This window comes from Larus michahellis, chromosome 2 (genome assembly GCF_964199755.1).
Source record: "Larus michahellis chromosome 2, bLarMic1.1, whole genome shotgun sequence".
NCBI lineage: Eukaryota > Metazoa > Chordata > Aves > Charadriiformes > Laridae > Larus > Larus michahellis.
The window spans coordinates 56,543,658-56,558,058 of NC_133897.1; the positions used below are offsets into that span (position 1 = coordinate 56,543,658).

Below are 14,401 nucleotides of genomic sequence, written 5' to 3' on the forward strand. Positions count from 1 at the left end.
TTCAAGGTTTAATCCCGGACCTTTGTGCAGGCACTAGCTTGAAACTTGGTCACCAGGGAATGCCAGATCTACAGCAGGAACAGCATGTCTGCTACATATACCCTGTGTGGCAGTGTTTCAAGATGTCTTACAGCATACTTTCTGTTTTCAGCTGTCATCAGTCATGCTGCAGTGCCTGAAATAGTCTCATAACACATAAAGGAGATGATTTTGGACTTGTATGTAGGTACATGAGTAGAAAGTAAATAGTCCAGTGGCCTCACTAAAATTACAGAGAAAAATTCATATGGACCTAGGAATCCCAGAAGTGTAAGGTATGTACCAAAAAGCAGTATTTGTCTTGAAAGAGACAGGTGTTGAGCATATTACATAGGGAAACTCAAAGCAGCTGAAAGAGTTAAATATGTTTGCATTTCATCTTTTACAAAGGAGGTGAAAGGTGATCAAGGAAATTAATTCCACACTTGTGGTAGAAGACACTTCCCTAAAAGTATTTGCTTGGCTTATGCTATTAAATATTCATTTATTTTTCAAATTGACATTAGAAGTGACTATAGGTATAATCACGAGCTTTACCTATGACTTGGTGTGTCCATTTAAAAAACATGTTTTTAGCATTTCTAGAAAGGGATTTTCGCTTAGGTTTGCTTGAACAATGTATTGAAATGTTTTCTGCTGGGCAAGAACATGTGCTATGGCCCATGTAAAGTATATAGGGTGTCTCAGTCGAGGTCAAGTGAATGGGTGTGCGCACAGATGACATACCACAACTTGGTGGTGGTTAATATTTTTGCGGTGGTTTTCATAAATGTTTGCCCTGATCCAGAGCTCATTGGAGTCTCTGTGATCTTGATACTGACTCCAGTGGTTTGATCATGTCCTGAACAAGCAGGATTAGCCTAAAATTCACTTTCATTTTTAAACACAAAATAACCTTTTCCATTGTGCTTAAATGTGTGTATTTAGGTATTTGAATTTACATAATTTTTTCCAGGATAGGGGTAGTGCCACATTTTCATAACAAAACAGATAGTCCAAGACAAGTAGTAGCCTTCATATCTACATAAGATTGTAACATTGACTAAGATCATACATGAGGAACAGCAGTTTAAGCATTGTCAGAAAGCTCCTCGGATCAAGGTGTTATTCAGAACTGTTGTATCAAATTACTGCACTCAAGAGAAGAGTTAAGAGTGTTGAATAATTAAAAATGTTCTAATTATAGCATCTCAGGCATATTAGATAGACAAATGTTTAACTGGGTCAGTTCATGATAAAAAAAAAAAAGGCAACTGGCCAAGCTTTATCATCAGTATAAAAGATAATAGGAATTACAGTATGAATCCTGCATGCCCACCTGCTCTGGATTACTCTCTTGTGTGTTCAGCAAAAACTGCTGCTGAAAGAAACTTTGATGTTCACAGTTACAAAATAGGTTGTCCCCAGAGAAAATCTCTTACTCTCAAATAATTGGAGGTTATGTTATCCCCTTTTAAAGGGTTAAAACTGGTATGCTTCTTTAGGGACCTTTTGAGAAATTCATTATTATTACTGCTTTGCTTATTTTTGTCATGGTTTTCTGCATCTTGCGAAATTCCTGACTCTCTAATATGCTTCACAATGTATACCCTGTGAACATTGTAATTCATATGAAAATAACATTTTGTATTTTCATAGTTCTTCCATTTCTGATGATTTTTCCATTTCATTGAATGGTACTTTGTTTTTCTGAGAAAGGATCAACGTATTTTACATTCATATTCTTGCATGAATTCATGTAAACTATTTGTTTCAGTGAAGATACTCTAGACTTAATACAGAACAAGGGAAAACTCTGCTGTACTGTTGATACATTTTAATGATAGCACTTTGGAAAAGATTCTGTGAATTCCATATTCAGTGCAACATTGGTGTATTTTTTTGTTTCTGGTTTCTTTTCGGGGGCTAGGGGTTGCTTTTTTCTATTAATCTTGCATCCAGTCTTACTGTTTTTTCATCTAAAGAACAAAAATCAAAAATAATCACCAGCAATATTTTCACTGGCCTGCTTCCAGCACTTTCTTGGAATTGCATCTTTCCAGAAGCCCTCAGCTGAACTGTTGATCAGAGAAAACAGGAGCTACGTAACAGCCCACAGTAAGTCTAAATACAGAATTGGGGCCTGGGGTGGTCAGTGAAAACCAGTGCTTCCAGTTAGAACTGCAGGATGTGTAAAAGGTGTCACTGATTATCTGAATTGATACCTGGTCAGGAGATCAGAAATAATATTGTGTTGTTTCACAAAGTGCCATGGGATTTTAGAGTGATCAGTAGCGGGCATGCAACTAGAAAGTGAATCACTGTTTAATGCAAATGAGGGGCATTCAAACAATTCCTTTATCTGTACAATAAGATAGGATACTTTTCCATCTAAGGTAGGCTAAACCATGCTGCTTAGCTTTTATGAGCCATAGATTAGTCTGATATGGTCTATAGCTTATGGCTTTACAACCCATAAATACTGCAATGTTTTGTCATCTTTCTTTCACTCTCTGCATCATCTCCACAGTTATGGAGTGTAAATGTTTTGTTCCTGAGAGTAACATCAGAATGTTGGTGTCTGCATTTCATTTCACTACAGCCATACAGACTGAACCAGTTTTACTTCACAACTTCCTGAATAGCACTTCTTGGCACTTAACACTGGCAGGCTTTGACTGTTTCCTACTCCTTCACTGAAAGTGATTAAGATCCTTCAAAGCCAAAGGCTGTATAGACAGACATCAAAAAAATAAAATCATAGAACGTGTTGGGTTGGAAGGGACCTTTACAGGTCATCTAGTCCAACCCCCCTGCAGTAAGCAGGGACATCTTCAACCAGATCAGATTGCTCAGAGCCTCATCAAGCCTAGCCTTGAATGTCTCCAGGGATGGGGCCTCCACCACCTCTCTGGGCGACCTGTTCCAGTGTCTTACCACCCTCATTGTAAAGAACTTCTTCCTAATGTCTCATCTAAACCTACCCTGCTCTAGTTTAAAACCATTGCCCCTCGTCCTATCGCTACATGCCCTTGCAAACAGCCCCTCCCCAGCTTTCTTATAGGGCCCCTTCAGGTACTGGAAGGCTGCTATAAGGTCTTTCCGGAGCCTCCTCTTCTCCAGGCTGAACAACCCCAACTCTTTCAGCCTATCTTCATAGGAGAGGTGCTCTAGCCCTTTGAGCATCTTCGTAGCCCTCCTCTGGACCTGCTCCAACAGGTCCATGTCCTTCTTGTGCTGAGGGCTCCAGAGCTGGACACAGTACTCCAGGTGGGGTCTCATGAGAGCAGAGACCCTACCTGGAGTACTGTGTCCAGCTCTGGAGGGGCAATGGTTTTAATGTTCGTAGAAAATGTAGAAATGCATTGACACTAACATGGCATATCTTTTACTCGGAGCATAGTCAAGATATGGCTAACATTTGATTTCTGCTTGACGTTAGCATTATAATTCCCAAGTAGTTCCTGTCTAAGTCTTTGGCAAACCAAAGGTACTAGACACATGCAACCACGATTTAAATAACCTCATGAATGAACATGGGAGGTCTGGCTTCACACGTGCATATTTTCCCTTTGCAAGGTTTCATAGGACACCGTAACTAGTGTTCATAACTGAACATTTGTTGCTTATCCCACATCTCTCATCTTTCTAAGACTCTTCTGATTTAGATATAACTAAAATCAAGTGTTGCACCAACATTCATGTTCTTTACTGACATCAGTCAGCTGAAATCAATGGAACTCATCACTTAAGAGCTGCAACAGCTCTCCTTCAAGTTGGAGATAAAGTGAATTCAGCTCGCACATAACCTGCAGAATTGGTAATAACCATAATACGTTGAAGGTGATGTGAAGGTACACATCAAAAATGCTACTGTTGGAAGGGGAGGAAGAATGGGAGTTAAGAGTTAGTTGAGGAGCTGAAAATCATGATGAGCGTTGAGGAGGTAACTGAAGTAGAGAAGAAGTGAAACAGAGAAAGAGAATAATTGTGCTTAAAGGAGCTTTCTACCAGTATGTCTCAAAGCTAACTGCACAGGAGGCCAGCTTAATTATTTTGTTTTTCCAGATTGGGAAACAGAGAGATGGGGAGAGGAAACAACTTCTGAAGTGGGCCACAGCCACAGAACTAGAAAAAAAGCTGCAGTTTACCTGACTCCACCATAGCACATCCCCATCAGAAGTTAGAAGAAAACCTTCAAAGAAATAAAGAAAGAGATAGGTAAAGAGACTAGAGAAACACAAGAAGAAAAGTTGTAAAAAGTCATGTAAAAACCATGAAGTAAGTATGAAACCATATGAAGTATGAAAAATGGGAGCAATAGAAAAGGAAGGATATGGAAAGCACAAAAGATATAAAAAGGAAAAGATGAGAGAAATAATTATATAGACAACTCTATTATAAAAATATTTTTTCTAATCTTATTTTTTGTGTTATTTTTATGACAGAAAAGTGAAATGACTTTAGGTCTACTTTGAGCTATTTTAAACTGATATTGCTTTGAAGATGATTGTTAGGCTTAAGTGTTCTGATTGAATATATATCAGGATATGGGTTATATAACATGCAGACTAAAAAAAGAAACAGCATTCAGTGGCAAATACTGATTTCAGTAAAATAGTATGTGGGAAGGACATATTTTTCAGGAAAGACAATACCATAATGGAGCTCAATCCCAATAAATGCCAGTTAAAGATGTTACACCAGTGCTATGTAGACAGGTACTCTGTATAAACTGCATATTTTACATCATTCTATATTGGTTAAGCAATTTGATACTGCTTTTCTTATGTTTTAAAACCAAAACTAATTAAACTATGAAGATTTGTTATAAATACATGCAATAAACATTGTCTTATACATTTTAGTGCCTATATATTTTTAGACATTTGGCAATTCCTTAACTACGTTCCTAATAATATTTTTGTCTATTCTAGTATCTCATAAACCAACTCTGCTGTAACCCTCAAATCTCAGATTTCCAGATTCCTAGTCACCTACTATAATAATGTAAGTTCTCCTAGCTCTGTTGAATGACAAGATGAATGACTGCAAGCTCATCATTACTCTTGGATTCATTGTTATTCAAGTCACTTCTCTGCACTTTCTCTATAGGCACAAAGCATTCGCAGATGGATTATCTTTTAAAAATGGTAAGTAAGCTATGAGTGCTAAGCACCATGATTAGCTCAGATGGAGTACTGAGAATAATGTCGTTGGGGTAGCTAATAGAGCTAAGCAAATGCAAGTATCTCATTACCCAACAGTTTATTACCGTAATCTCACTATCTTGTTTTTAGGGAATATGTATGTGTTTGCAAGTGCAGGGGCACGCATGTGACAGGTTTGGAGGCAGTCACAGATGATGGGAAGCTCCTCTGTCAGATGACAGATTAAGATGTCCTTGCATTGAGCAAAAGTAGTAGGAACAACTGCCCACACACCCTTTGTGTGTGTTGATTTGTAGCGTTCAGAATCTGGACTGGATTGCTTCATTTTGAGAATAGCTGATCTGTGCACATCACAAAAATATTCCCTGAGTTGTATGTGCTGCAAAAGCATAGAGAAAGAGAAACTATTCCTACCGTGTAGAGTTTAACCTCTAAATATGAAAGGCAGCTGAAAGTTGGGATGGGAAATGGACAGACAACGGACTGGCCAAGATCAGAGCAGATTAGTGACACTGTGAGAATATGTTGTGCTTTAACCCCAGCTGGCAACTAAGCACCATGCAGCTGCTCCCTCACTCCCACCTGGTGGGATGGGGGAGAGAATCAGGAAGGTAAAAGTGAGAAAATTCATGGGTTTAGATAAAGACAGTTTAATAGGTAAAGCAAAAGCCATGCATGCAGGCAAAGCAAAACAAGGAATTCATTCACTACTTCCCATTAGCAGGCAGGTGTTCAGCCATCTCCAGGAAAGCAGGGCTCCACCGCACGTAACGGTTACTTGGGAAGACAAAACGTCGTAATTCTGAACATCCACCCTGCTTCCTTCTTCTTCCTCCAGCTTTTATTGCTGAGCATGATGTCATATGATATAGAATATCCCTTTGGTCAGTTGGGACCAGCTGTCCCGGCTGTGTCTCCTCCCAACTTGTGCACCCCCAGCCAACTTGCCGGTGGGGCAGCGTGAGAAGCGGAGAAGACCTTGAGTCTGTGTAAGCACCGCTCTGCAATAACTAAAACATCCCTGTGTTATCAACACTGTTTTTAGCACAAATCCAAAACATAGCCCCATAAAATTAGCTCTATCCCAGCCAAAACCAGCACAGAGTAGAATTAAGATTACCCCAATCCAGTAGGCTGTCCCCTAAAACTTGGAGTTGTACTGCCTAAAAGCAGGCACCAAAATAAGCTTTGTTACATCAGATTCTCCTCCTAATTTTTGGAGATAAACATGCACACTCCGAGGGAGAGTCAACCCCCCAATACCTGCACCACCTTCTCAAGGCAGTCATTGCTCTCTGTTGTGTAAAGTGGGAGCTATGTACCATGTCTGCATTTGGTAATGTCAGTTATATACCTCAAGCGTAGTGTCTCCCTAAAACCTGACTATCTTTTATACAAAAGTACAGAGAGTTACAAACTTGGGAAGTATGAGTATGGTGATAATTAGCCAAGCAATAGTTTACCACATTCTTCACTCATTGTTACTTATGATTTCTCACAACTGGTACAAACTGGAGGCAGGTGAAAGCTTCTAGGTCTTTCCTTTTGTTAGGGGGGTGATTCTCCCCAGAATACATGGTGGATTTGAGCTGGGTGGTTTATTTCCTTGAGTCCTGCTACTTAGAAACTCCATTAAATCACAAATACATGATAAAATGTTGCCTAATAAATTCTAATATAGTTGTGCTGCCAGCATAAAAGAGAAGAAATTAGCTGTAATGCCAGGAAATCCTACCTCCCTGTACTGATTTCAGTTCAGCAATACTTCACAACACAAAGACCTGCACACCCACAGACCCAGCAGATGCCAGGCTAATCGATTCTGGGCTGAAATAGGAGGGTGCCCGCAAAAACCAGTAAGTGGTTTTGTTACATTTCTATTTTGTCCCTTAGAAAAATTACGTCTTGCTCACCCTGGAAGATTTATTGAGATCTTGAAGGAAGAATAGATGTTTTATGCGTAATAAGGAGGTTTTCCAAAGACTTTGGTTCATTCATTCGTGTCAACAGAAATATAAGATAAAATCACAGTGTTAAATTATGCATACTCTAGATTTATATTGTGTGCCATAAAGTGTGTGCTAAAGTAAAGGGAACAAATATTTTTTGTTTCCTGGGAAAGGAAGTTGGTCATCAATGTTTTTCCCAAATATGTGGACATGTTTTGTCTGACACGTCTACTGTATCTTTAGCTTTTTAAAATAAATGAAATTCTTGTCAATATTAATTGATTTCTTAGTTGTATTATGGTACATAATGCAAATACTACAAGCACACAATTATAATTACATCTCTGCTTAATTACACTTTGCAGTTTTTCTCTGCCAGTATTTTATGTGCAGAGCTGTACTGGCACATATGCTAACACATAACAAAGGACAATCATCCTTTGGGCCACATTGCAAATGTGTCTATATAGTTTTAAGTGCCTGCTGTAGCATTTAAACACCAGAGAGCAGTGAGCAATTTAAACTTGCTGCTACCTTGGGCTGCCCAACCCCAAGTTCCTATGCAGACAATGGAGTGGAATAGTTGCAATACCTACGCTCCTCTGATCAGTTGCACTCTTACCCCGAGGAGCCAGAGTCACACCCTAAAACGTCACCTAGTAATTGAATAGGAAGTATTAATAGAATGTATTTTCATGGAAATATTTCTGTTACTTTTGGGTTAAAGAGCTCATTTTTTCCACTTGGTTTAGGCAAGGTGCCAGGGGACAATTCACAAACAGAGGATGAAGGGTATATTATAAACTGGGTTTTATTGCCTTATGATATGCAGCTTGGGCCACGGGACAAAAATTCAAAGTAAAATGACTTTTGTTGCCTTAAACAAGATAGTTCTAAAGGGAGATCAAAAGGACAAAGGGCATGACCACTAACAAGCAGTATGGTGCAAAATGGACATTTCCGTAGAGTGAAACAGTTGGTATCAAGGTCCTGCCAACCACACTATATGTATTACGGGGGCGCGGGGGTTGATGTTATTTTGGACTAGCTCTAGCCTGGTCCTGGACAGAATGCCCATGAGCAGTGGAAGTGCCTGAGGCACACTGCTGCAGTGCATCTCAGTGTCCCATCCCACACAAATCCAGTTTGCCTGTTCCAAGACCACTCTACAATGCAAATCAAAGCAGAGTAAATCAGGACAATCAGAGCTTAGTTTCAGAGGTGCACTTCTGATCTGAACTGTAACACTAATGACCAAAACAATGTCTTTGATACTATTTAGGCATGTTGTAAACTGCTATTAAAATCAATACAAAGACTTGGTTGACTTCAGCAATGGAGCTTCCCTTCCACACAATGTGAAGGGAAGGAGTACGGTTACCGGTCAAGAAAAGATGAAGGAAACAAGAGAGGGAGAACAGGATTGACTGTATGTGCATGTTGTCAACCACCACTGACACCTTTTCTGCAGCTAAATGATTTTTAAAAGTGTGTGATTTCAGGGCATGATTGAATGCAGGTGTTGAAAACAGGGAATAATCATTCTTGGCTTCTCTGTGCACTTGGGAAGTTGACAGTTCAATGCCTAGTCTGGCCCAAACCATGACGGAAGTATTGAATGGCTGCAGACCACAGTATTAATGGTAACAATGACTCAGCCACTCTTCCAACAGAAGGGCTCTGGAATACATATTAAGATGTAATACACTATATAGATACTCAAAGTGCTACAGAAGTTGGTCCAGGATTTCTTGAAAACCCCTGAATCAATATGTGTACAGGGTCATGCTAAGACTCTTCCAACGTTTTCATGGTCTCATGAAAAGTCTAATCATAGCTAGCATGCAATTTTTCCCTGTCATGAAATATCCAAGATGTTCTGTGTCTTATTTTGACTGTTCTGCTGACTCAGCATCACCAGCTTTCCCTCCCTGCCACCCCCATCCCATTTAACAGAATCCAACATTTCTTTCTGTAAATGAACGTATTTTGGTATTTTAATCAGAATGAACTGCATCTGGATTGCTCCTTTATTGCTGACAGTTTCTCAAACTCAGTAGAATACGCAAAAATTAGCTCATACTGAAACGTGAGGCCAACAAAACTAAATCCTAGAAGGAGATGGACTAAGCACTGGCTAAGCGTCCAAGATGTCAAAAATTGAAAAAAACTGAGCACAGAGAACAACAAAGATGATTTTAAAGTGCACCTGCTTTGCAAATAGAGCACAATGGCTGCATGATACGAACACTCAGGTCAAAGATTTCCAGCTGAGGTAATAAAAACTGGAATTTCCAAATTTAGAAACTACCTTAAAACACGTAATTGTGAGGAGGAGGGAAGGGATCAAAACAATTCGTGTCGTCCCTGAATGGTTACAGCCTGATAAAACAAAAACACATACTAAGCAGTCGATTTCTATATTAAGTTACATCACTTAAATTAGGAGTTTAAATCATGCTGTGTTTACACAACGCTCACACTGAAGTAAATAATTTAACAGTGAGATACAGTTATAAAGGCATCATTGTTATTATTATTTGAATTATTAACATGGAAACTCTCCTCTCACATCCCCATGTTTTGTCTGGCATCTATAAAACCCTTCGTGCATGGGTTGGTCCATGACTGTAAAAAAAAAAACCTAACAATCTCAATGCTTCATGTTCCCTTCTGACAGTGATAATTCTTCTTAAACTAAGTATATTAAATGTTTCCTCAGCTTGTACTTGCCCCTTGAGGAAGCTCATGTTCTGCTTTCACCACTAAAAATAATTGCGTTTATAAATCTAGCGACAGATGTTAGGAACTTATCTCCTTACCATGGCAGAACATGCCTCATCTATTTGCCAGATCAGGGATTATCTGGGGGGGAAGGAGGAGCAGACATGAAGCTACGATGTTTCCCTCACTACCTGGCTTAAAAGATTCGTCCGAAATAAAGGCAGAGAAGCGGGCACTCCGCCACCATTAGGCTCCCGAGTTAACGGTGCCACCGGGATGAGCGGGACGCACCCCTTAACACCGGGCTGGGGGCCCACCTGGCGCTTGGGGAGGGTGGCCGCCGCCAGGAACAGGCCCCGAGCTGTTCTTGGAGCTTGGCTCCGCGGGGGGGGACAGCCAGCTTTCCGTCCCCGGACCGTTACCGGCCGCCGCCACGGCCCAACGGCTCCACCAACGGCCACTGCCCCGGTCCCGCCCCGCCGCCCCTCCTGGGCGGGGCCGCGCGCTACCGCTACCGCCCCCGCGCACGGGCGCGCGCGCGCTCGGCCGGAAGCAGCTGCCTCCCGCCGGCCCCGCCTCCTTCCTGCGCGCGGGGGTGGCGCCAGGCGGTAGCAGGGCTCCCCCCGCCCGCCCCGCCCTCCCCCTCCGTCCCCTCCCCACTCGCTCCTCCGGCGGGCACCGGAGCTCGCCCCGCCGCCGCCGCCTCCTCCGCAGGTGAGTCGGGGGCAGCGCCGTGGAGGAGACGGGTCGGGGGGAGCCGCCTCGCCGCCGGGGCTGAGGAGGGGGAAGAGCGCAGGGACCCCCTCCCCGCCCGGGGCAGCGCTCCAGTGTGTGTGTGGGTTGGGGGGGGTGGGGGAGCTGGCTCCCCGCGGCCCAGCCGCCTGAGGGTCGGCGTTGTGGCTCGGCTTGCCGCCCCCGGCCGGCGGTTTGTGCTTGCCGGCCCCACCCCGGGAGAGGGTGGGGAGAGGCGGGCGCGGCCCGGAGCCTCCCGCGGGGGGCCCGGCGGCCGGCCGCTCCCTGAAGGTTACGGGCGTCCACCTTGGGGGGGCTCCCGCCCCAGGCCTGCCGCTGCCCGCCCGGGCGCTGAGGGAAGCGGGGAGGAGGCGGCGGATCCCCCGGGGGTGGGAGTGCGGCGGGGTCCGGCCGCCTCCTGTTGCCGCGGGAGGCAGGTGCGGCGTCCCCGCCGCCGCGTCCTCAGGGCGCGGGGTGACCGCGGCCACCGCCCGCACCTGCGGAGGGAGGGCGGAGCGCGGCGCGGCCGCGGCAGCGCCTTCACCCCCGAACAAAGGGGCCGCGCCTCAGGGCTGTCGGGGGAAGGAGCCGGAGCTTCTCATCCCCCGGGCCCGGCCGGGCTGGAGGGAGCGGCTGCCGCGGCGGCGGCTCCTGCCGTGTCAGCGGCCGGGTGCTGGAGCCTCTGTGTATGTGTGTGTGTGCGCGTTGCAGTTCGGGGATGAGTAAGAGCAGCGTTTCTGTAACGTGTAATCGCTGCTGGCTTTCGTGTGCTGTTCTTTTCTGTCGTGGTACACATTAAAAGGCGTTGTTGGTAACTATAGCTTGTGCTTTGCCTGCAACAAAAGGAAGAAGCAAAAAGTATGCCTATTAAGTTCCCTAAATAAAAGAGCCTTTCAGTGTTCACCTACTTGGTTAGGTAAATAATTTGGTGCTTACTTTTGGGTTTCTCTTAAATGGAAGCTAATAACTGCAGCTCCTTCTCCTTAATTGAGTCTCTTTAAAAAATGAAGATGTTAAGTGGGCCATATGTATCCCAAGAGTCACCTGGAGAGATATTTTTTTATGTATGATCTGTGTGTCTGCTTTGTAGCATCATGGAACTGTCCTGGCAGAAAGACTGCCAAAACGCTTATTTTCAGACTCAAAATGACCCTAATGTTTTGTTTCAAGTGCTTGCATTTTCAATTCTTATTGGAAAGAGACTTTGCATTCTGTAGTGCAAACCATTACACTCCACGACTGGAAGCAGTTCATACCTCTGCTGGTGTTTCAGTGTCTGGAGACAGGTTATGGAGAGGTCTGTGAAAAAAGCTATCAGTTCTTTGTCTTTTCCAGAGAAAGTTAAACTGAAAAGAGAGGGGCTGTATGGACTGGGAGAAGATATTGTCATTCTGTTAGTTATCAGGATAATTAATAATGATTATAATTGGATTCTTAATTAAAAATCCTCTTCTTTTGCATGTACCTCAACATTTAAATCCTGGCAAATTTTGAGCATTCTTAATAGAATGAAGAACAGCTGTGCGATATGTAAGCCTCTGACGTCTATTTAAACCCTCCAGTCTATGCTTGTGAGAGCTTGTCAGATGTTTTTTGTGGAAGCCTCCAAATGGTAGAAGTTATGGGGAACGCCAGTGCTAGTGATGTTTATCCTTTTTTTTTGTTTTCTGTAAAAATGGGAGTGTGACATGCTTTTGCCCGAAAAAAAGCCTTCAGTCCACTGCAGGAGAGGTCGACTGTCGGGTTAAATAAACTGAGATACTAAATAGTGAATGTACTCCTTTACTCTTGCAAGTTCCTTATCTCCATCTTCACTTTGTCATGATGTTCTGAATTTGAGGAAGGGGGAAAAAAAAAAAAAACATTTCAAGGTGAAGTACGTTGAGTTGCATGCACTTTGACAATGTTGAAATAATGTTGGTTTTATTTTATTTTTTTAGACCTTAAGAAAAGGACCTTTAGCCAAGAAAGAGAGCTAGAATGTCTCCTCGCTGTGCATTTGTTGTAAACTGTGTCACTTGTGGGCATGTACTCTTTGCATAAATAATCCATAGAAATAGCAGGGGAAGAAGTGGAGGAGCAGGGCAGGGAGAGATGTGTCTGTGAGGATAAGGTAGTGCTGGCTAACAGCAACCAAGGAGGAACATAGGATAGTTAAATAAGTGTTGTTGGAGACCTTGCATGTGTATCCTGTATTCAGACTGACTTCAGTAAGAACAATTGTGTTCTTAACTTCAGTTAAGTCATGCCCCTCTAAGGGATTACCCTGAAACAGGGGTGTTCTGCCTAAAATGAGCTTTTACTCCTGTTAAACTTCAAGTTGCATCTGACTTGGAAGAAAATAATTTCTGAGGCAAAGGATGTTGCTGTCTCGGACATTGATGTATGGCAGTCTCTGGTATCAAATAGTAATGTAGGTATGGTGTCTTGTTACATAAAAAGTTGTTTAGGCAACTGCATTTCAGCTAATGGACAACAGCATTATTTTCCCTGCAGTTTTGGAGTTGAAGAAATAATTATATGAGAAAAACATTTTAACTTTGTGATTAGACTTGTTTGTTTTGCCACCCTAGCAAGTGCTATAATATACAGTGGTCCTGGGAATAAGTCACTGATCACGTGTTCTGGACAGGGAACTCCCCACCCCCTTGGGAGTGCTAACAGCCAGCTTCCAGTAAACTTCTAATGGCTCCAAGCTATTGAAATTACTTTGCATCTAAATTGAAATCTATTTTAAGTGAACAAGGTAGTTTGGTAGGCTAGTGACAGCATTTTTGTGAACACATTATAGCCTGCCCACATCACACACACAATTATGGGACAAGCATTTTAAGTCTCCTTCCTACTTTACGAAGAATTTATGTGAGGAACCAAGAAAATAGAACAGTTGGTATAATTACTGTACATCCACTGAATGTTCTGCAAAATGTTTTACATTTTATAAATTACTAAGTAGGGAATAAATGGTTATATGTTTTTAGTCTGTTGCAGTACTTAAAATCAGCTCTCGGGGTAGTTATAAAATGTTATTGGTAAGTCTTACTGTCTGCAGAATCTGGAATTATTTATAGTCCTTGTGGACGTAAAGAACTTAGAGTCACTTTACCTATAGAAAATGTGCCTTGCAGACAGACTGGGGAGTTATTAAATCCTGTTTTGCCTCTCGTTATGTTTTCTTAACTATTGTGAGTCAGTGTGAGCACCTACCAACGAAGGATTTATCAGTGGCCACAGCTGCTTGTCGAATCTCTTTGGTGGATGTGCAACAAGCAACTGTCAGGTTAGCCTTATACTCTGAGTCTTAGGAGCTCTACACAGCATCAAAAAAATTCTGAAATTCCTACAGGAAAAGCAGTACTGGGTTTAGGAGTGGGAGCAAGTTGGAAAGAAATTTAGTATGGGCTAAATAATGCTGCCTTAGAATGACTGGATGAGAGAATTGATTGCCTTTGCCTAGAAGGTGGCTTAGTCTTCAATACTAGTGTTTTGTTTAGGATTAGTTTTGTGTCTGTTAAAGTTCCCAGTGCTTTTGGGGCAATAGATTGGTAACACTGAAGTGTCCAGGCTGTGCATAGAGAGGAAAAATGGAGAAAGAGGTGTGTAGGAGAGGTTAGACAAAATAAAGAGGGGAAATGTAATGAAAAAGACAGTTACTATAGAGAATTCAAAATAAGCTATGCTGTAATCAGTTTATAATGCTAATATGGAGAGGAGCCAAGAATGCAAAGAAGGTAGCACAAACAAGAGATATAAAGAGGGTTGGTTGCATAGTAACTCTGCAGTCGTTACGTTAGTGGAAATTATGAT

General features: G+C 42.5%; 1 protein-coding gene across 6 annotated transcripts in view; it reads left to right on the forward strand.

Moving 5' to 3' along the window:
- Nucleotides 1–10,400: 10,400 nt before the first annotated feature.
- RALA (RAS like proto-oncogene A) overlaps nt 10,401–14,401 on the forward strand; it is a 29,435-nt gene continuing 25,434 nt past the window's right edge. For 4 of the 6 annotated variants that reach the window (XM_074575587.1, XM_074575588.1, XM_074575586.1 and 1 more), the window contains exon 1: nt 10,448–10,576. The gene's annotated coding sequence lies outside the window, so the exon portion shown is untranslated. Of the gene's footprint in view, nt 10,577–14,401 lie in introns of all 6 variants that reach the window. The other 2 variants (XM_074575582.1, XM_074575583.1) reach the window with 2 other exon arrangements.